A 23,403-nucleotide genomic window follows, 5' to 3' on the forward strand; every position below is an offset into this window, starting at 1 on the left:
GAATAACAGGACGATTGAACTGGTGTATGCACTGAAAGGCTGACAGTAGCTAGCCGGCCTTCTGTCGTAACTGGTAGACAACCTATACAACATAACATTTCTTGCAAGTAACGCATGTCTTTGTAACTAATATGTTCGTACTACGGCTAATCGGAAGTAGTTTTTTGGATTGCTGTAGAAAAAACGGAGCAGATTTCCTGTAGATTAAGTAGCAAGTTTCTTGACGCTGCGTCTGGCATGGATTTAGCTGTATGGCATATTTTCCAGTGACCTTCATCGTATACGTTCAGGGAAAAAATGCTTCGTTAGCCCTGCGAAATCCGCTTTTCCTTCTCACTGATGGCTGCAGGCTTCACTCTTCCCGCTGTAGCTGCTTCGCGCTTCAATGGCTCGTGTATATGCGAGGAGAGCTTGGTCAAGGAGGGAGCAGGAACAGTGTTCATCAGGCAAAGGCGCGCGTAGCATCTCTGTAAGCAAGGCCTCACACAAGAAGCACAGAACGAGCACCGACGTCTTCTTTTTCCACGTGTTTCGCATTCGGCGCACAGGCGGGCATGATGCCGGTAACGGACGGCCACGCGTTCTCTTTCACAGGCGCGGCGCGAGTGACGCGCGAGCTTCGGGAATACAGCTGTGCATAAGGTTTGATGCAGTGGGTTTATATTTCGGGTCTTTGGTGATAGCGTGGACGAGTGGCATGCAGAGCACCCGTGATGAATGTGTGATGTTTTCTTTGTCTTGTTTTCCTTTCTTTCTTTCTTTCTTTCTTTCTTTCTTTCTTTCTTTCTTTCTTTCTTTCTTTCTTTATTTATTTATTTATTTATTTATTTATTTATTTATTTATTTATTTATTTTAAGCCAAAGAAGGACATGGACCTATGACATGGACGTATTTCAATATAAGCCAGGTGATTTGTATTACGAGGGAAAAGCTGTAATATCACAGGCGAGTGCAATGAGCAGTGCTGTTGGAAACTTCTAACGCCACCTATTAAAGCATGTATCGCAGCGCGCAGTCGTGAAGGAGTGGCGCCTTTTGTCTATTTATTTGCTGCAGCCGCATCAGAGCTGTCGGAGCCATTTGTTTCGTAGAATGCTAGAGCACTAAAAGAACGCTGCCACTAAAACCAAACTGCCAGTTCTTTCAATAAAGTTTATTTCTTCTTGTGTCATACTCGGGTGGTGAGCGCTGCATTAAAAAAAATGAAAGACGTGTTTTCGATACAGTATCCACCTGGTAAATTAAGTCCATACAACTGCTTTGAGGTCCGCAGTGAATCTGTTCAACGTCCGTCCATCTGGTGTATGTAGTAACAGTGTTTAATTGGCATTAAAAGCATGGTGAATCCCTCTAAATCATTTTATATTCTTTCGAAACGCTTGCAGCATTATGCATTATTGGCATTATCATGTCACTGTGTGCGCCATTAAAATACAATTATCAAGCTATGTGTCCCTATGGAAACCTCTGTTCTGACGTAGTAACAACAAGCACTATTAATTAGCTGATAGGCAGTGTTAAACACCAACATGCAAACACGAAACTGCCGCCTATTCTTGTCCCCGCCTTTCTATCGAAAATTTTGACGTTTTACCGACCTGCGGGAAAGGATTTTTATGGAACTGAGGCGCTTTCCTGTGGTTCGAGGCAGTGGGAGAATTCTTGTAAAAAAAGAAAAAAGAAGAAAAAAGAAACGGAAAAAGACCAATCAACCAAAATCATTTTTCTGCGTGGGACGCGAGGCAGTTAGCCTCCTGTCGAATACAAAAAGCGTCCCTACGTTTCCATATTTTAGTCCTCGAAATTTACGCACACAACGGCGATAACTTCAAACAGGAAGAAGACGTTAATGGACTATGACGCGCTTTGTGTGTTTTTGTACGCAGCCGAGGCTGACATCCGCTGTGCATAGGCACGTGTTTGAGTTTACCTGCGCGACGCGTTCACAACCATTTCCGCAGGCTTCGTCAATGTTTGCGTGCGCGCGCACACACCCATGCGGGGATGTTCACTGCATTGTTCACACAAGCATTGACCGTAAACGCGCCGGCGACCGAGAGGAAGTATACGCCTTCCTTCTCGATGCGAGAGGTGGAGTGCACCACGGCGATGGAAATGGCTGCACCCGGCACGTTTACAGGATTCAGCCTATAGGTGCACTCGCAGAGGCACTGCGAGACGGTCGCGTGCTCTTTATGGCAATGTATTGTGCGGGACTCCCCCACAACTTCAATTAGCGTCTGTCATTTTATACGTATCTGAAAATAATGAAGATTTTCTCCGTGTTCAAATCAAGAGAAAGCTGTGTGAGGAGAACGGTAGTACATAAATGTTTGGCATATGCTATTGTATAACGTGCACAATCTTCCATGTCCCTTGCCGGAAAAAAAAAATCACTTTGGTAGGAAGTGTGGTTGCCGCCGTTCAGTAGATTTTTCTTTCGTGCCGCTTTGCTTAATGCTACAGTATAATAGTGTCATTCGAATGTGAGAGCCATGATCGGTTTGTCGATTCTAGCACTCGTTTACTTATGGATAAGTTTAATCCGTGGCGCTATGGTGGTCGGCAGAATCCGAGCAGATATGAATACACGTTGTACCACCATTCTTGTTTATTGTTTTTCTTGCAAGTCACTCTGAATCATAGATGAAAGTATAAGATAACTACGTGCACCTCCATTGCTTAATTTGCGAAGCCGTGCAGTCAAAGCGGAAATTAAAGATTACCACGAATGATTGGCGGCCAGATCGGCAAAATCACGACACGTTTTCTGACGGGCACACCTGCTTTGGAAAATCGAATGTGGCGCTCCGGCCACCAGTCAGTTGTGCCAATCTTTTTCCGTTAGGACTGTACATATGAGGAGGCCCTGCCATCAATGCACCTGTAATTCATTTACATTATCTGTTCACCGCAGACGTCCAAGGAATAATCGAGCTTCTGAATGTTTCTCCGAAGAGAATGGGATCAAATACAGCCCCGATATATAACTGTGCTCTAATGAATAGTGAGTGAAAGAGTGAGTGAGTGAGTGAGTGAGTGAGTGAGTGAGTGAGTGAGTGAGTGAGTGAGTGAGTGAGTGAGTGAGTGAGTGAGTGAGTGAGTGAGTGAGTGAGTGAGTGAGTGAGTGAGTGAGTGAGTGAGTGAGTGAGTGAGTGAGTGAGTGAGTGAGTGAGTGAGTGAGTGAGTGAGTGAGTGAGTGAGTGAGTGAGTGGACCGGGGTAAAATTTTGGGGACTAAAAAGAGGGCTTTGTGAACTCAGACTTTCTCATGCATGAATTTTTACTGCTGTCTCCCTTCCAGCCTCTTCCTAGCTCTATAGTATCGTCTCCTTTGCTAGGACAGCATATCAGTACCGTATCATCTCCCACAGTTGTTTCGCGGCTCTAGAAACGAAACATTCGTGCAAGCTTATGCAGCAAGCTTATGTGCACAAAACGAATGCTTAGAGAGCGTAACAGAATGCTGTAGGCGCCGGAAGAAAAAAGAAAAAAAAAGAAAATATGACGCGTGAGTCTGAAAGATTCAACACCATACGTAATGCGCTTATACTCTCCGGAGTGCTGTTGGTGTTATCGCACGTATTTTCTTCATTTATTTGTTGCGCATTGTGCCGCTATTAGTGAAAAGGTTGCCATCGGGTACTTATTAATGTAATTTATTGAGTAATGCATTACTTATGAATTTCGTTCAACACTTGATTTTTTTCACTTGTGCAATTAACCGACCAACCAACTCGTATCAATAACATTTTAGATCTTGTTCTATCGTCCGCACCCGAGAGGGTTAACGCTATCACTTTTCCGGATGGGTTCAGTGACCACCGGTTATTGCAATTCAGAGTTCATACGCCTTCATGCTCACATCACCTGAAAACTATTTGATTACAAAAGAGTGAACGTCAGCGCTATTAAGAATGCTCGGGAAAGCTTCACGTCGTCATTCTTGGCAACTTTTTCTGAGCGGACAGCTAACGAGAATTGGTGCGTGTACAAAAAAAAGTTGATCGAATTAGCACATGCGCATATACCAAAGGTTTCATTTCGCGTGAACTCATCGAAACCATGGTTCATTAAAGCTCTTCGTACTCTAAAAAAATTAAAAGAAGCGTCTCTACAGGACTGCCAAACGCGTGGACACTCCTGTATCTTGGAGCAAACATAACTCTTGTGATGCAGCCTACTGCAATGCCCTGCGTCAAACTAAGCAAAAGTTTGACATAAATGCGATCTGCAATCACTGCTTCAAAACAGCCCAAAAAATTTTTGGAAAACGATATCTCCCGCTAAAGATTCCGACATTTCACAACTACTTGATAGTTCTGGCTTGCCGATTGCACGAGAGCTTTCAGCATCTATCTTTAACAATTACTTCACGGCCGTATTTACAAAGGAAGACCATTCGAATATACCAACACCCATCGAACTCGAATATCCATACATGACCCCTATCAATATAACAACCACTGGCGTTGCTGAGCTGATCAACAACCTTAAGATTTCAACTTCTTCCTGCATGGACGGTATAAACTCGAAAATCTTAAAATATACAGTAGTACCCTCTGGCACAGTCCTTTCTCGCTTGGTTCAACAGTCCCTCTCAACAGGGGAAGTTCCGTATGACTGAAAGGTCGGTAACGTTATACCTTTTTTTAAGTCTGGTGATAAGAGCGCGGTTAACAATTACCGGCAAATATCACTAACAAGCGTTCCCGGTGAGCTATTAGAACACATAATCTTTTCAAACGCAGCAAATCACTTGGAAACTAACAAGTTCTTCTTTAAACATCAACATGGTTTCAGAAAAGGACTATCATGTGAAACACAACTAATCGAATTGACTACAGATATTTTCCTAAACATCGATGCGGGCCCACACACAGATTCCATTTTCATAGATTTTGCTAAGGCTTTCGATCACGTTGCTCATTGCCGTCTCATAGCTAAACTTTCATGCTTAAACATCGATTCCCTAACAGTATCTTGGATAAGAAATTTCTTGACATTCCGTAAGCAATTCACCATCGTCGATAACTATATTTCCAGTGTCAGCGATGTAACATCTGGCGTACCACATGGAAGCGCACTTGGACCATTACTTTTTCTGATCTATATTAACGACCTGCCATCCCAAGTAACGTCATTCATTCGCTTTTTCGCCAATGATTGTGTGATCTATAGTTAAATCTGCTCACCTTCCGATCAGGTCGTTCTTCAACGAGATCTTGACCATATTACTAACTGGTGCTCTTCTTGGCAAATGACCCTAAACACTGATAAATGCAAACTAATAACGTTCACCTGCAAAAAGACATTTTCCGCTTTCTATTACGTACTGGATAAGAACCCCGTTACTACCCGCCATGGTTGCTCAGTGGCTATGGTTATGGGCTGCTGAGCAAGAAGTCGCGGGATCGAATCCTGGCCACGGCGGTCGCATTTCGATGGGGGCGAAATGCGAAAACACCCGTGTACTTAGATTTAGGTGCACGTTAAAGAACCCCAGGTGGTACAAAATTTCCGGAGTCCTCCACTACGGCGTGCCTCATAATCATAACTGGTTTTGGCACGTAAAACCCGATAGTTTAAGAACCCCGTTACTCGCACCAACTCATAGAAGTACCTCGGCATTCTCTTAACACATAACCTGTCATGGTCTTCGCACAACGAAAAAATAACTGCTAAAACCTCACGTACGCTCGGTTATCTTAAACGTAACCTGCGCGATGCTCCTGCCCTCACCAGACAAATCGCCTATCAGACATTCGTAAGGCCACAACTGGAATTCGCAGTCCCTATCTGGTCACCTCATCAAGCTTACATAATCGCGACTCTCGAGTCAGTCCAAAACCGCGCCGCCCGTTTCTTTGTCAGAGATCATCACCGCGACTCTAGCGTGACTAGCGTTAAGTCATCTTTATCCCTCTCATCTTTAGAATCATGAAGAACCATAGCATTGCTTTGTCTGTTTAACAAAATAGTCCATAGCACGCGCCTGTACACCCTGCCGCTCACTTGTCCATCTCGTACATCTCGGCGTCTGCATAACCATCTCAGCTTCTAGCATATCTTTGGCCGAACTAATGCTTTCAATTCATCCGCGTTACCACGTGCCATTGAGCATTGGAATAACCTACCAAACGACATAGTTGACATTCTTCGACCCTGATTCCTTCAAAGCACGCTTATGCATATTATTTCCGTAATTCATAACAAGAAACCTTACTGCGCATTTAAGTAATTACCTATAGCGAAGTTGTATATTTTTTGTTAGTCTTTTTTTTTGCATTGCGTTAACATTGTTCTTTCATCTTCACCAGCTACCATTTGTATAGCTTCTTGGTACTCCTTTATTGCTACTTTACACAGTCATTTTGTTTCATTTATTGTGTTATTTATATTGTTAGATATTGGTCTTTTCATGTTTACCCGCTAACAATGTATAATTTCTTTGTACTCCTTTCTTCTTTTTGCTAATTTCCTGTATACTCCCCTCACGCAATACTCCTTCGGGAGCCTGTGAGGTAAATGAATAAATAAATTATCATTCCACAGGTTTCAAGAAGCTGAAAAAGTAGGCTATACAGCTTTACAACAAGCATCTCTCTGGTTGTCGTAAAAAAGCGTCTTGGCCGCTGTGAGTGCACGTGAGCATGTACTCAAAAGTACAGGGAAAGCGGCAGGTAGCCCAGAGATGACGTATTCTGAAGGGAAAGATCTCTGCAGCGTTTACTCACACATAATCTTAAGCTACGCAAAATCGCGAAAACGGCTTCTCCTTCGTAAAAGCACTGCTCACTACTCCTCAAACAAGCTGTATTATTTACGAAGGCCTAAATCCACGGTGATTTTTGCAGTCTTAACTTCATCGATGCTCATGGCGTACGATGTGTGCAAAAGCACACATGGTACGCCTACGCACACAGTACGCACACATAGTTCAATTCTTTCCGGTGAACGGGTTTCATTATCTGCAAAATGTTTTGAGGTCGAATTTATGCTATATTCGGCTAGTACCACCGCGCTCTGACTCGTATTGCAATGATATGGAGCACCCCTTTCATCGGAGCAATAAAAAGCATGAGCAAGCCGAACGTGCAGCCGCTCTGAAAAGCAATCGGAAGCCAGACGAAGAAACACGTCAGCACTTCTGTTGTAAACAAACAAACTGTGTAGGCGAAGTAACATGCCGCCGCTGCTGACGTCACGTCAACAACGGTAACTGCAGGATCCCCATGACCGGAACCTCGCCAGATCTTGGTCGCACTCCTAGGTCGAAGGTGAGAGTGTCTCCGAGCGCTCCGAGCACTCCGAGCTGTGGCACGGAGCTCTGAAAGAACCGGACGAATATGTTCAGAGCGCTCAGTTCCGAACAGCAGCATGTAATGCGCGCTAACATAGTTCTCTGAAACGCTCGAAAACGACCAGCCGAATGTACCATTAATTTCGAGCATAACTTGACCCAACATACGAACGAGATCGAACGGACGTCCGTCCGTCCACTCGGTCAGTTGGTCGGTCCGTCGGATTCGTTAGTCCATCCGTCCATCCGTTTGTCCGTCCGTCGGTTGGTTACATTAAATTCCAAGATTTTGCGTGCCAAAACCACGATATGATTAGGAGGCATTCCGTAGTGGGGAACCCGGATCAATTTTGACCACCTGGGATTCTTTAACGTGCACTTTATACACACGGTGCGCTGGATGACCCACCACATACGCCCAAACCCCCGTCGTAGTCGTCGGAGACATCAACGTGGACGTCTCGCGGCCCGACGGACATTGGCTCATCGAGTTCATGCTCGGCCGTTTCTCACTGCAATGTTACACCCAAGTTAACGTGCCCACGACCTGTACCTGTGTACCTGTACCTGTATAGATTTAACGTCATAAACCCAAGCCAAACGTGTCCGTGTCTTCGTTGCTCGGCATAAAGGGCCGCCTAAAGGCACACATAACTGCGTCACACAATTCAGAAACACTTTAATATACGCGCGTGATAAACCTTAAGATAAACACCGTGGCCGCCCCCTTTCGGCTTGCTGGACAACCATCTCCACAGGGTGTAAGGGCCGAACATTTTTTTTTTTTTTGAAGATTTTCTTTTTTGGGGCGCTCGAGTCGATTTCTTCAGCCAGTGGTCGGCTTTTTCCCATTTGTAGAATTTGCCCTCACAAAAAAAGAGAGAAAGTGAAGGAAAAATATGAAATGAATATGACAGATTTTTTTCCCTTGCGACATTATAACTACACAAAAGTGATTTGCATTATTCATGCACAATGCTATACAGGAAGCGTGCTACAAATGCAATTCAAGATTTTTGTCATTGTATGGAGGTGCTCGCCTGCCAAGCTCCCGAGGGATGCCACAAAGCAAAGTCTAGACATAACCAGCCATAACAGGGCAGCGGTCCACGAACTTAAAATTCCGCAGCAAATATATACGCAATACAACAGTGGAAGCATGTTGAGATTGGTGAGCGCTATAGGCTTCTGAGATTGTCGACCACGTTCAGAGAAAGAGAGAAAGAGATAATTTATTAGAAAGGCAGATAGGTAGGCCTGAGCTAGCCAGCTTTGGCCTGCTACTCTGTACAGGGGGAAAAGAAAAGGGGGCGCAAAAGAGTGAGGAAAGATGATGATGAGGGCAGGAAGAAGGGATGCATATATACACTAACACATTGGTTCCTTTAAAGCCTTCAGAGTTCTTGTTGTTTCTAGCCAGATCGGAGGGGGCTCCAGACACGAGCAGAGGTGAGATGGAAAGGCGCCTTTCTGGTTGACGCGTGTCGGAGCGGTGGACGACGTGCACGGCTCCTCCGATACGTGATGGCCAGAGTTACTGTATATGCTCTTCTTGGGGAGAAAAATTTGCGCGTTCGTCTTCACGCACCCCTGGCGCCCCTATTTGCCAAAACGTCATCACGTCCGTTGAGGGCACCCTTCCTTGCAGTGAAGCCAACTTCACGGCTGCGCTTCCGCCCCCCGCGCTGCAACTTGGCAGGCAGGTAGCCTCATGTACATGTTGCGTTGCGTGTCGCGTCGGGTGGTGCAATTTCGCAGGACACTTTTTTTTTGTTCCTACCCGCAGTGTCATGATTATTATTATTTTTATAGGTGGTTGCATGGCTTTCCAGCGCCGCTGAGTTGTAGCCATGACTGGGTGCTGCGCACCAAATTGTGCAAACTGGTCGTAAACCGGGAAGAGATTCTTCTTGATTCCATGTGGAATATCCGTCGTTTGTCATCCGGCGCCGTCTTCAGGGACTGCTGCGTATAATACGTTTCAGGCCGACGTCGAGAGGAGCAATAATGACATAAACTGTTTAGATGACTAAAACGGCATGCAGCTCCCTATATCTAGTATGAATTGTTAGTCAGCATAAGACAGACAGCGATTAATGTTTCCTTGGGTTAACATGACCCCATGCACTTACTTTTATTCTTATTTCGAATGCTTATTGCAACTGCCGGCCTCTGGATTGTACGGGCACATTCTTGTGAAACGTCACAGCGGGTAGAGCATGAAGCTATTCACAGTATAAAGGTTGTGGTGCATAGAACACTGCTTGGATACAAACCATTCCCGGAGCGCTATAACGTAAAATGATTCCAAACTGTTTTGATTCTAATTTCTGCAATCAGCCTCCACGATTGGTCAAAACATTTTCGGGCCACTCCCAACTTCCTGTCTGTCTCGCGAATGTCACGAAAACCGCGACAGCTCCCCATCTGATATAAAGTGTACACACTGATTATGCATGATTAAACCGCACAAATAAAAAATAATTATTCCTGATTCCACGCCTTTTCACCATTAGCTTTCTGCTATTGGTCCAATGTTTTCCGGCTACGCCCACTTCGCCTGTCTGTCACGCGACCTCACAAAACCGCGAAAACTCACGTCAAAGTGACGTGTACGCGAAAAAAAAATGCATTAATATGCCGAACAAAACTGAAATTTTTTCTGAATAGCCACAGACTGCCCCGTTCCGAAAGGAATAGAAGATGACTGCCCGCCGATCGCTCAGGCCCTCGCTGCTCGCACCTGCCGGTGAGCATGTATTTATTTGCGCATGATAAACCTTTTTGCGTGGCAGAAAAACGTTATCGAGCCCTTTTGGCATGCATACGACATCGCTCTGCAAACTCTTCCTTGCTGAGGATCCGTTTTAGCGGAATTCTTAACCTTCCGTTGCACGCCGCCGCGATTTTCGACCAGCCATCGCACCCTAAGTAAGGCGAAGCGGACCAATCGGAGTAGCCGGCACCATCCTCTTCATGCGGTTATCTATTTTCACTGTGCTGGCTCGGCCCCATCGAAACCCTCTCTACTAGAGCCTGCTCCTCGCCTCTTGTCAGCCAATTAGATAACAAACACCTTTCAGTGCAGGCAATGTTATTGGTTTTGAAAGCGAACAAAGGTGACCTCCTATAAACGAGGAGAGTGTTTGATTGGGTTGTTCAGGCAATGCTGCGGGTCACCGCCCGATGCTTGCGTCGGTGGTTACGTAAATTTCACGTCAGGAGTTTGGAATTAAAACAGTTTGGAATCATTTTACGTTATAGCCCCCCAGGTATAGCCACTGGGCTTGATGCCATGTGGCAGAATTTAGTAATCGGGTGCTTTGTCTAACTACATTGCCCATGTCACGCTGTGATGACAGGGAAGAACAAGGCAGTGACACAACTGTGAGCCAAGAAAACTAACTCTTTATTGCGCGAACTTGTGCCCAGAAAAATAAGTGGCACTCAAAGTACAACGGTATAGCGGCGAGCTCATTCACCAGTCATCAAAATCTGATCTGGGCTGGGCCAAGTACATCGACTAATTATAGATGACTCACCATACATTCCTGTGTAACGGTACGTTCTAGAACGTAACCATTATTCGCGTCACGTGCGCAATCAGATTAGACCTGATTATTTCGGTGTAGAATCTGCGACAGCATCCTGGGCAGTTGCGATACTTGTAGGCACGTCTGACACCCAGCGATCACTTTGTAACAGTGGTTAGCCGAGGAAAAACGGTCACGGGAAAAACATTTTAAAAAATGTGCGCGTGTTAATAGGTAAACATTCGCCCAATACATTTAGCAGGGCAATATAATATAGTTACACTCCGCAGTACAAATTTCGGACCCGCCTCCAGCGTCAATCACGCGCGTTATACCACGATATACACAAACTTATCGTTGTTTAGATCATTGATCGAGTGCAAAGCACTGCGAAATCGAAGCACTTGCTTTATCGGGGTTTTCTGTCTGCTCGAGTTCTTTTCATTTAATGTTTGTGACGAAAGTGTTGCAGCCGACAACGATGTGGAATGAATGAGAGTGTACTGTCGCCGCTGGACCGATCGTCTCTCCTGTAATCAAGAAAAACGGCTTTTCTTCATAGCTTGGATGCTTCGGTGCCCAAGATGGCGGACTCAGACGCAACTCTGCTCTCCAACGGGAGCATATGCAGTAACTCTATAGGCGATGAGTTTCTTGTGTTGAGAGCAGTTACCGTGAGGTGGCTGTTAGGCAGCTCTGAATTGATGTGGTAAAGTCGCACCTTCGGTGACTCATGAGTGCAATGATGCACACATGCTGGAAACCACGGGAACTATACGAGAGTGCTTCGACAAGCTCTTTGGCGGTCAGTAGGAAACAGAAATACTCCGCTCGGCCACGAAAGTAATGTTGGCACCCACCAGAAGTCAGAAGGCACCCACCACACGAATGGAAACCGGCACGGGTTCCTCAGAAGGAAAATTTCGCAATTACCGAAACAATCGCGGCAGACTTGTGCGACCGTGCCGAACCAGAAGCCCGATTCGAGTTAGCCAGTGTTCGATATAAAATGTCACTGCGCGCGGCCATCGTGAGCGTTTTTCCATCAAAGAGGCGTTTCCAGCAAGACTACAACACGATCACGGCGTCAGCCGGATCGTGGCGTCGGATAAAAAAATCGTGGTGACGTATAAAAAAAAAACCTTTTTTTTTATCCAGCGGCTGTGCCACGACCTGTAGCGTGTCCCTAAAGCAGCACCACCATGAAAGAACTTAAACGAAGTCAGTGGTAACAAGCGAAAGCCGGATAGGAAAACGGAGCACGAAAAAGACGTGTTTCTCAATTTCTCCTGCACCGGGAAGCACAACCACCACAAATGAAGACTCGGACTAGACTCATCCCCGCAACAAGTTATTTCTTCTTCTCGAAAGAAGATTTCCCGAAAGAGCGTAAATTTGGGCGAGTTGGTATTCAATGTCTTATACTTTTTAGCGCGCGAAGAGGGACGAGGGACAGATGGCCGACGCGTACACAGCGCTAACTTCCAACAATTTTTAATTCAACGAAGTACTTCACACATATATAGTCAACAGACAGCAGCGCACGCAAGCGCATATGTACTGATTTTGAACACATGATGGCAACGTGACATGTGTAATGGAATAATGCTGTCTGCTGACTATATAAGTGTGAAGTGCTTCGTAGAATAAAAAATTGTTGGAAGTTAGCGCTGTGTCCGCGTCGGCTATCCTGCCTCGTCCCTTTTCGTGCGCTAAAAAGTATAAGATTTCCCGCACGCACCTGTGAATGTTTACTCCTACCGATGGCACACAAAACAGTGAAAGACCTAATTACTGCGCATAATGTTGCGCCAGCCATCGTGTCCCTTGTGCGCATAACGCACGAAACTGCAACTTTGTATATATTGTTATACTTTCTATAAGGACGTGGAAAAAATTACTTCCGGATAGGTTGGAATTACGAAGTTGCTTAGGCGGACGTTTCCTGTGATGCTCTACAGCACTCTTTCTCATTGGAAATTATTCCCTAAACTTAAGACTTCCGAAATTGACGAAATAATTGCCACTAGTTATTGTAATTAGAATATAAAAAATGTGACTTGTTCTGTAGAGTGGCTCACAATATGTCTTTAGGGGCATCCTTCTATAACGCACTGACAAATATTTAAAACGTTGCCTACAAAATTAACTGGGACTCCTTGTACAATGTTGTTAGCACTACGCACATCGACAATTTTCGTTACCCTCATTTCGTATTAACGAAGGGACCCGACCACTTCCCAGACGACAATTCAGCAGTCAAATTCACAAACCTTTCGCAAGTTCTCTTTGCCATTGCCAGCCGCCTTCCCTAATAATATTCTTAGCATCAAGAGCGGCTGAAATTCGCTCTTACGACAACTCTATGGCCTAAGAGCTTTTAGAGAATACGGGTCGATCCAGATTAATACGTGTAATCGTTATGATAAAGGGTTTTATCGATTCTTTATAACCATCATTAATTTTCACCGATTTGAACCTTGCTGCTCAGTGTATTTAAACGTCTCAATGTTAGTCATGGATGAGGATAAATACGTGTGTATTGCTGTGCGGGAAACTTTGCGTTCCTACGCTAGCCAGTTTATCTAACACAATTGCAGGACTAAGAAAAGCAAGTTTATGAGGAACGATGCAGAAGTACACGGAAAAACAAATACACCAACAGGCACATTCATTAGAAGAGAGAGAACTTGAATGTGAATCAAATAGTTGCAGCCTGAGTGCTAGTCAAACTTAAGAACAAATTCTTTATAGCAGCCTTGCAGAACGTCTCGTCGTCACAGAGGGCCTCACAAGGTTGTCGAGGCAGCTGCTCAGGGCGAACCAGCTCAGGGCGACAAAAGTCTATTATCTCGGCGTCCCAAGCTTGTAGAGTAACAGGTTGAACGTTGCGAAGTTATATCACTAGGCTCTCTGATGGCTTAGTTGCCGGAAGCCAGTGCCAAGCCGTTAAGGTGCGTGATCTCGCTCCGGATATGGCTGGTGGTCTCGGTCAGGCACTGTCCGCTGCTGGGCACAGTGCCAGTTGCTTTCGAAGGTGTTCTGGTTGCGCGCAAAAAATGGCACTTAACAGTCTGTCCATTTTGATGGCGGCTCGGATAATTGTATTGATGTGTTACTCCTCACATTGTTAGAAAAAACGTGAAAGTCAAGTGCAGTCGAGTGCCCGAAGCCACGCTGGCACCCTTGCGGAAATTTGTATAACATTAATCGCATGTGGCACCACTTCGAGCTAATTTAGATGACAATCCCGGCTCATACAAATTGATCCAAGACAGCTCTCGAGTCACGTACAAGATAATGATTTTGCGTCTTCCTGACAAAGTTTCACAGATGCTGCAATGTCTAGTGCTTGGCCATGCTATGAAGGGCTTTAAGCGTGTATGTCGTTATATCTTTCCTGTACTCGATGATCCATACATGCTCCTCCAATTCTTCTGTTTTGACTTGAACACAGGAGTGCAGTCTGGAAGCTTTCGAGTCAAGGCTCCCGACACGAGCTGCCACACGCGAAAGATGTGAGCTTGTCTATCGTTGTCAAGAGAGTCATGTTCGAACCGATGATCATCACCAGCCTTTCGGAAATGGCTGGCACGTCCTGCAGCCGCAAGCTGTTGCTGATGTCTTCTAGGATGGAGGTGACTTTCATGCCATGGATAGACATGAGTGCCGCATTCTACAACTTCCCATCGCGGTTGTTCATGACGCTTTGTACGTTTTGTACGCAAAAACTGATTTTAGTATCAACCAGTTGCCTGTGTTCAGCGTCGTTCTCCTGGTGAGCAAGGTCATGACCATATTCACAGTGAACCGCTTAAAGGAATCGTCGAGCAAGATCTACCATATGGCCTTGCAGCGTACGCATGTGGCGCCAATGCCCAGTAGCGTCATAGACACGGGTCACCTAGTTTCGAGGTAGCTGCTCAGGACAAATCTGCTGAGGTCCACAAAAGTTCACGGTCTCGGCGGCACGGGCTTGTAGAAATGACAGCTTGAACGCTGCGAGGTTTTATTGCCAGGCTCACTGATGGGCATAACGTCGAACGCTGGGATCAAGCCGTTAAGCTGCGTTATCCCACTACCGATCTGGCTGTTGAACTCATTCGGGCTGAACTCGCTGATGCGCGAAACGCCCTAGAGGGATGTAGGGGCTTTCGAAGGGTCATTTGCTGCGCGGCTGCACCAATACTTTGAATATTTAGTTGTCTGGATTTCGCATGGCCTTTTCTTGTAGTGCAGTTACACGATCTTCCACTGCTCCAGAGAAAGGTACAGGGAGGGAGCTACCGGCGTGCGTGGCAGTCCATAGAGGAGAGGCGGTTTCTGGGTGTAGCTGGTTACAAGCAGCGAGAGCCGTATGAAGTGTTGATTGGGAGTTTCTTGACCGGAGTTTTTCACGCCGGTATGACCTTGTACTTGCATCTCTAAGGAAGGTCAATCATCCAAGTGCGCCATCGTTTGTGATCACAGTTAGAATAACACCCCGGCGATGACGCGAGTCGTCCAATGGTCGTTACATTCTACTTGTCTTTGCTGGAGAACCTGCCAATAGAGCTGATGGGTAGTAGCTGGCCGAGGATTTCTGGGGCGAGTTCATGTTCAGATCGGTTTATATTGGTTGCGTTGGAGTAGCCGCACCAGACTTCTCGGCATCGGTGTCAGGAGGTGTCGACATGGAAGACCCTGCTACGGACGTAAGTGTTGTGGGGCTGTAGCACCGCAATACGCCTACTCTATACAAAGTATCTTGCAGAATGACAATGGCGCGGCTCTTGAATACGATGCTCAGCATGGCCAGCTTTACCTTGTTCACGTACTCAATCCTCTGGACCCTTCGAAATTTCCTCGAAGTCATTCTTGTGTATGCAAGCAGAAAACAAGCACTGGTGAGTCCGTGGAATTTGAACTTCCGTGTAGCTTGCAGACAACACTTGGCCCACTTCTTCGAAGCTTCAATGTCGTGGTGGCGCAGGTCACTTGTCGAAATCCCCACGATAACGTGGTCGGCGTTCAGCTGGATCGGTCTTCGCGACTTGCCTTTGTCGATAGTCGCTGGAAGAGACACAGGAGCGTACGTGGGAGCGGCTGGATCTTGAGCTCGTCGTCACGCGACTCGCTGGTGATTCCATTAATTGGTGAGAGTTCTAGGAGGCGTGGCCGTGGGCTTTTTGTCATTGGTAGGCACCACTTTTGCCGCTGGCCTTGTCGCCGCCTTGACCGATTGCTGTGCCGGCCGCTACGATGCTGCTGCAGCAGCAGCATCGCAGCGGCCGGCATCGATGCTGGAGACGGTACTTGCGCGCCGCTGACACGCTAGCGGAGCCACCTTGCTTCCTCCGCCGATCTTCTCGATTGCGTCGCCGACAGCCACTTTCGACATGTTTTCTTCGCAAAGGGGGACGGAGAAAGCAGTCTTCTCCGTCACCGAGGCGAAAACTCTGCTGGTCGCCGACATTACCTTTCTTCTTCTACCGTGATGGCCGCGTGTCTCGCGCAATTGGACATGGACTCGAAACTGATGATTAAACAGGGACAATAAATATTACACGTTGACATTGTCGTCCTAATGATGAAAATAAAAGGTATCTGCAAATTGTGCTAGATATCCTCTTCAAAAAACAAAAGAATTAGGACGACATGAGGCAATATTAAAAAGAACAACAGCGACAACAACAACGACGACGACGACGAAGACAACCACAATGTGTCATACTTTAAAGGCACATCGTCATCATCATCATCAATATATTTCAACAAACAATTTTACTCTTTGGAGCCGCGAAGCCACTTCTTTGCGGAATGATTTGTGTATCCTGTCTTCGCTTGTTCTCACGAGTTTCCGCCAATGACCACGCGAAGTATTCTAAGCCAGTATTTTGAAGTGTACTACGTAACCAAGTGTATGCTGTGGTATTCGAATGTTTCGCCATGCTGCGCGGTGCTCTTTAGTTTCATGATTTCGTTTCCTATGTAGCTGCGATATGTTATTTATACACTAAACATGCACTGCGAATCGCAATGCTATATTTTGAGGCATACTTCACGGTCCACATCTGTAGCAAAACTAACAGTATACGATAAATGCGCTTACGCCGGCGATGTTAATGCTAAGGAGACATGGTGACGCTTTTCGGGCACAGCAGCGGCAGTGGACGGTACGCGGGATCGCTCCTGAGGTGCTCGTTTTGACGCTTTTGCAGGTTAGTGTTATTTTGGTTCAAACTCATTCCTAAGCTTGTAGCATACTCTGCTGCTGATTTACCTTTTGTTGCCCATTGTCCGCTGTTGTCAGCAATGAATGTTTGGCGTGAAATGAAGACATTCGGCACGAAGATATAGCCCATGTGTGTACAATGCGTAAATATTCATATCATGTTGGTGAATGCACTGGAATTACTGTGTCTACCTTTCGCAGTAAAAGCGATTCCTTGAAAGGCACATCATGGAAGTCTGCAACTTGTCGAACAAATGAATAAAAAGGGGGGGGGGGGGGGGCTGTAATGTTGCTAACGCCTTTGGGAGAGAGCATCGAGCCTGCGCATTTTCGACGACTACCTATCCACGATGAACAAAAGGCTTTCATGGCTAGCTGCTTCGTGTGGCAAAAGAATGGGCACTTTTTTGTACGGAGCTGTAATGGTGACAGTGCCATTCGACTTCGCCTAGAAAGGGATTTCTCGAAAATGCTTTAATGTCACCGGTGCACGTACTGTGTTGATAAGCTTTATGTTTTCCCATGCGGAATTAATTCTGTCACTCTTCTTATCTCAATACCGTTTCTTTTCGTGATTATCCTTGTGACGAGGGCAAGAGCTCGAGCTTATTTTCGTTTTATCATTTAAACGCGCAAAGCTTCCGGAACAAAGATGACCGATTAGAAACATTATTTATGTTTAGGCTGTGAGTTTGATAATTCGGCCTTTACTGGAACTTGATTCAGTACATTTTAAGATGCAATTCAAATCGATGGTGACAAATATGAGTGGTTTAACAGATGTAGTAAGAAAGGTGGTGTGATTGCTTTGCATACAAAAAAAACACAAAAAACACTGTGCATTACGAATGATGGCTGAACACTGTGCCATGCTATCCTATTACGAACTTCTTTCTGTCAGATGTAGAACTTTCGTAATAGGCGTTGAACCGCCGTGATGGCTTAGCGGCTATGGTGTAGCGCTGCTAAGCACGAGGTCGCTGGATCAAATCCCGGCCGTGGCGGCCACATTTCGATGGGGGTGAAATGCAAGAACGCCCGTGTCTCGTACTTTGGGGGCATGTAAAGATCCCCAGGTGGTCAAAATTATTGCGGAGTCCCCCACTATAAGGTGTGCCTTATCATCAAATCATGGTTTTGGCACGTAAAACCCCTGAATTTGAGTTGTTTTAATAGGTGTTGTTTATAGGCCTCCTTCTGGTTCGGTGGTCGGTTTTTTCTGTCGATTTGAAATATCTCTTGATTCTTTATCGTCACTAAAAATACCTGTGGTTACACTGGGTGATTTCAATACTGTTTGGTTACAACGTGGTAACACATCAGTTAATTAATTTGTCGCCCTGTTATCAATGTAAGCCTTTTCAAACAATATTGATATGCCTACTCGCGTCACTGCATCTAGTGAAACCTTGATTGATCTATATCTATTTAATCCCGAGGAAAGTGATGTGAAAGCTGGAGGGCTTTAAGTGCAGTGAGTGACTATTTATAAATGATCTGTTTCATTCCTAAGTGCACATTATCGCAGCCTAGGTTACACTAGAACGCTCAAAAAAGAAACGCTCAACAAATGTGATGCGGGTGATAACTAAGCGCGATATAGATAAGTAGCGTCAACATATTGCATTGGTGAACTGGAATGAAATTTTAGATAAAAAATTATGATTCCAACCTTTTATACAATACCTTTTTTTTAGAAAATTATAGAAATTTACGAAGAGTCGTTTCCTCTGAATATTTCGGAGGGGCGTGCTTTGGCTCCTCCTAGTGTTCCTCGTGATACAGAATTGGAAAGTGAGTTGTGAGACGATATATGGTTGGGAAGTGAGAGGTGAGCCATTTGGGTCGTCGTGGTTCGGAGAACGCGTAACGTATTTGGCTCCGTGTCAACTGGTTTCGATACCTGGTGTTTTTAATTGTACTGCAATGCGTTTCAAACCGTATCGCGGTTTATAAGTGGGGCTCAGGTGGAGCAATTGCCGGCAACTTTTGCAAGGCTAGCTCCGCCTGCAGCAAGCAACACCCCTCTTCCCTCCTGCTCGGTAACTGTTATAAAGTTTAAGGAAACAAGGAAACCCTGGATTACCTACGACCTTGTTAAAATAATTAAAACACCAGGTAAGCTTCTCGGAAAATTTGTGAGATATAAAGACATGGAAATGCTTAAGGAATATAAAAAAATTAGAAACATGTTAAATGCTTAAATTGAAAAAGTCACAGTTGCGCACGAAAAGTGAAGCATTGATTGCGATAGCAAATTAGTGGACAGCTATACGAAGTAACGATAGTAGTTTTATTGGCCATATAAACTTGTAAACATAGGCATAGTAACTAAATTAACAAGCATAGTGTCACGCGCGCACAAACACACATCAATGCATCTCACTCGATGATCGCGGAAGCTCGCTGTCAACACGCTGGAGTGAGTAAGCGTGGCGGCAGCAGCGAGCGAAATGACCTTCTGGGCGCCGCTCGCATCAACGCGAACTAAGCCGCGAAAAAGCAGCACAAGGCGGGCTTTGTCCCCGCCGCAGATGGCTTTCAAGATGCAACGGCCCGAGCGAGTGCGCGCGGCGTAGAACCCTCTCCCTAACCTTCCTCCGGAGCGTTGGGCGCGACTGGAACATGACGCGCTTCCTTCCCGCTTCGCTCTCTTGCATGCGCGAGTTTGAGCTGCAACCGCCGGCTCACCCTCGCACGTGTTCACTCGCACATGCGGAATACGGTGCACGGCGACGATTTTATTGCCCTTGGACTTTATACAGACCTCATGGAGACGACGACGGCGACGGCAGAAATGCGCTTGGAGTGGCCATATAATTTCTCTCGCAATAAAATGCGACATGACATGCGACTGCAGCTGCGGGACGTCCTTGGACCATGGTAAAACGCGAAATTTCAACTGCGCCCCACTAAAGCGCTTATGTCATTCCTGCGGGATCCAGGCCTCACTTCATCATGTTATTTTTTCTTACTTTACTCCTTTTCTTTCATTTGTCACCATCTATACTGAAGTAGCACGCCAGACCTGTCGCTAGGCTAACCTTTCCCCTCTCTGTTGAAAGCATGGACATTCCAACAGCGAGTGCTCAAGCGTTTCGCTATAGTGTCCAGAATGCAGGGGCGAATGTAAGGGCCCGACATACGCCCTTGTCTGTGAAGTCGATGGGCTACACATTAATGCACATGACGCGTAACTTGAGCAAGAGATATCTATAGCGCGGCCTGTTCAGTTACGGCGAGAGATATTGGAGACGCGTTCATTCAGGTGCGAGCGCTATAAATGGCGGCGTATAATCAGTCGAGCGGCGTCGAATTTGCGGTATGATCAGGGAAGTCGCTAAAACCACCAGCGCATCAATTGTCTTGTTTCTTGAGATACCAATGTGCGATGGTATCCACTAAAACATTTCAGTTCTTCCCTCAGATGCCATATAATGTTCCATCTAAAATACTTCAGGTAAACAGGTGAGGCAGCGTTGGCGCTGGACAACCACCTGAAAGCCCCGCGGGAGTCGCTTAGAATAACAGCTTTGCCAATTTCAGATTTTGGGTAATAGACTTCAGCGCCATAGCGATGCTTAAAAATTCCGCCAATGTCGAAAATGCCCTGTAATTTTTTCGAATACAACACTGCTGTAGGCTCCATGCAAAAAACTTGGCAGTTGTACTGCATTCGTGAACAAAGGCGTCTTTGTAAACGTTGTTAAAATTTGAATACGAGTCTTCTGGTAGAGAATATGTCAGTTGGCGTAGACCTGCAGGGCATACTGCTGCTTTCTTTCTAACCACTTAAATACTTAAAGGGATTAACAGCCGATGAGGGTTGTTTTTTCGCCCAAATTCTCTACCATTCCCAATCGCAAGAAGGCAGACAATTTGGCCAACAGTGAAAGAGTAATGCCTCACAACTTTAGGAGTTGCATGTCACAAAATCGGTTCGCTTTAATGTAGCAATTAAACACTTATGAAGAATACCGTGAGAATTAAGATTTGCGTTTCAAGAACACGGGAAGTAATAAAGTGAGGTCAAAACTTTGTTTAATGGATTCTGAAGTGTACAGGGCCGCAGCATACTCTCGTGGACGATTCAGTATATATATTCCCGCCCGCAAGGCAACTGGGCATTACGAGTAAGGTTTTTCGTCTCTCCCTAAAATGTCTCGTAAATGTCCAATTTTGGAGCAAGTACAGGCTTTCCATTGCTGCGTTACGGATTACTGAGTTAGGTTCATATATGTACGGGCGGTGGAAGCGTGTGTATTTGACGCAACAATATCTACAAGTTTGCGTTATGTCTTCCACTTTATCCTGGCTGAGATGGTTCATGGCACGAGCGATAAAATAAAGCAACAGCAGGCTCTTTTGTAGAGGGTGACAACTGCGGGTAATCGAAAATTAACTAAATGCTTGCTCCTTTATCCTTTCAGGTACGTTTTTCAATAGTACACGTTTATCTGCCAGAGTTAATTCTATGGAAGAAAAAATATTGTGAAAGCATTCTTGCGCAGTATTCCTTTCGACTGTCATGCAAGCCTACATCGCCACCAACACACAATTATCACCACCTCCAGATTCTAAATTGTAGCATTCGGTGTTGCAGTAGCCCTAAATACATATTTCCTAGTAGCTTCCCATGCACAGTGAACAGCCACAGACACAGGTATATACGCTCGATTTTAAGGGGCAAAGACCCACGGTACACGATGGCCGCAGTTTGTGGGCCAGGGTTATTCGCAGGAACGAAGCTCCAGGGCGAGTGAATGCCGCGATGAACTGGGGGGTAACGGCGCGGAGCATCTATGCTCTCCCGCGCATGTTTGTAGTCACAGCGGTTTGTTTATCCAAAGCCACGCCAAGCACATTCAGCACGCGCGGTGGTGGCCGTCCTGTTTGCTTGTCTGCAGGCTGCACGTACCGCGCGGGCACGCGAGCCGGATACGCTGTGTGCGCATTCCCCGGAGCTTGTGAAAGGAACGCGCGACGGCCATAAATGGATCACGGTATAGGCAACACCGAAGCCGCATCCGAATCGACGCCGGTGGCGCGCGCTCCTTTCCGCTAATGTTTATTTTTCGCGTGCATTCGTCGCTTCTCCTGAAGTGCGTTGTGAAGGCTGCAGCGTTCCGGGGACGCGCACTGTAAAGAAGATCGTGCCTTTGCCGTAGGATGGGTGCGGCTCTCCAAACAAGTGAGCGACTCCGACCTGGTGTGTTGGCCTTGGGAGAATACGGAGAGGTCGACGTGCTCTCATTCTTCGGGGACTCGCGTGATGGCTAAGCGCGAGCGCACCGCAAAGAAGCACAGTAAATCAGGCTGCTCAAGAAGACTGCCGTCCTTCGACGAAATTGAGATATACGGCTTTTTCTTCGGGCATAGATATGCTGCTCATTCTGTTTGCGTAAAACACTATCTCTATTTCGTAAGAGCAACAGTTCATTTCGTTGTCTTGAACGCTGAGCATCGCCGTTCCTTGTGCCTAATTTTCACGGCATGCCAAACTTTTCATTCATATTTTATAACAAACACACCAATCAATCGTTGAAGATGTTGCTCATGTACCATCAGGATAAATTGAAACGCGAACAGGAAATATAATAATAATAATAATAAGAATAATAATAATAATAATAATAATAATAATAATAATAATAATTATTATTATTATTATTATTATTATTATTATTATTATTATTATTATTATTATTATTATTATTATTATTATTATTATTATTATTATTATTATTATATTGCCCTTCAATGGCAATACACACTCACTGCCACACCTAAGCATGCAGTGCTTGTGAGTGGGCAGGCAGATTAGTGAAAGAGGCCGAACAACAAGTTACAAAAGTGTCTAAGTGAACAGTAAAAAAAAAAGAAAGAAAGACAGCAATGATAATCATAAAAAAATTTGACTCCAATCAACTCTGTGAAGGTGGTTGGCCAGCGAAGGTGTGGTATCATCTGACACAATAGACCAATGTGACGTAGCCTTGAACTGGGTCCTGCCGAGCCTGAACACGACGCCGTTGTGCATATAGACGTTGCTGTTCCTTTCGTCGCTCATCGTGTTCGCGCTGCTCTTCAGGCGTCCTAAGCGTACGTGGCTTTCTTTGGGCAGGAACAACACCACCTAGATAGCACAAGGCCTGTTCACTCTGATCCATGACGTCATGTGATCTAGTCCGAAATTTCCATTGCCCAGCCTGGCGTGACGAAAGCGGTGACGTCGAAATCACCGCTGCTTACTCGGGAGCATCCCCATTAGATTCTATGGCAGTCGGGCCAGGGAACATGACGTCATAGGTCGGAGTGAACAGGCCTTGCGCTATCTAGGGGCTGTTGGCAGG

This window comes from Dermacentor silvarum, chromosome 1 (assembly GCF_013339745.2).
Source record: "Dermacentor silvarum isolate Dsil-2018 chromosome 1, BIME_Dsil_1.4, whole genome shotgun sequence".
In the NCBI taxonomy this organism is placed as follows: Eukaryota; Metazoa; Arthropoda; class Arachnida; order Ixodida; family Ixodidae; genus Dermacentor; species Dermacentor silvarum.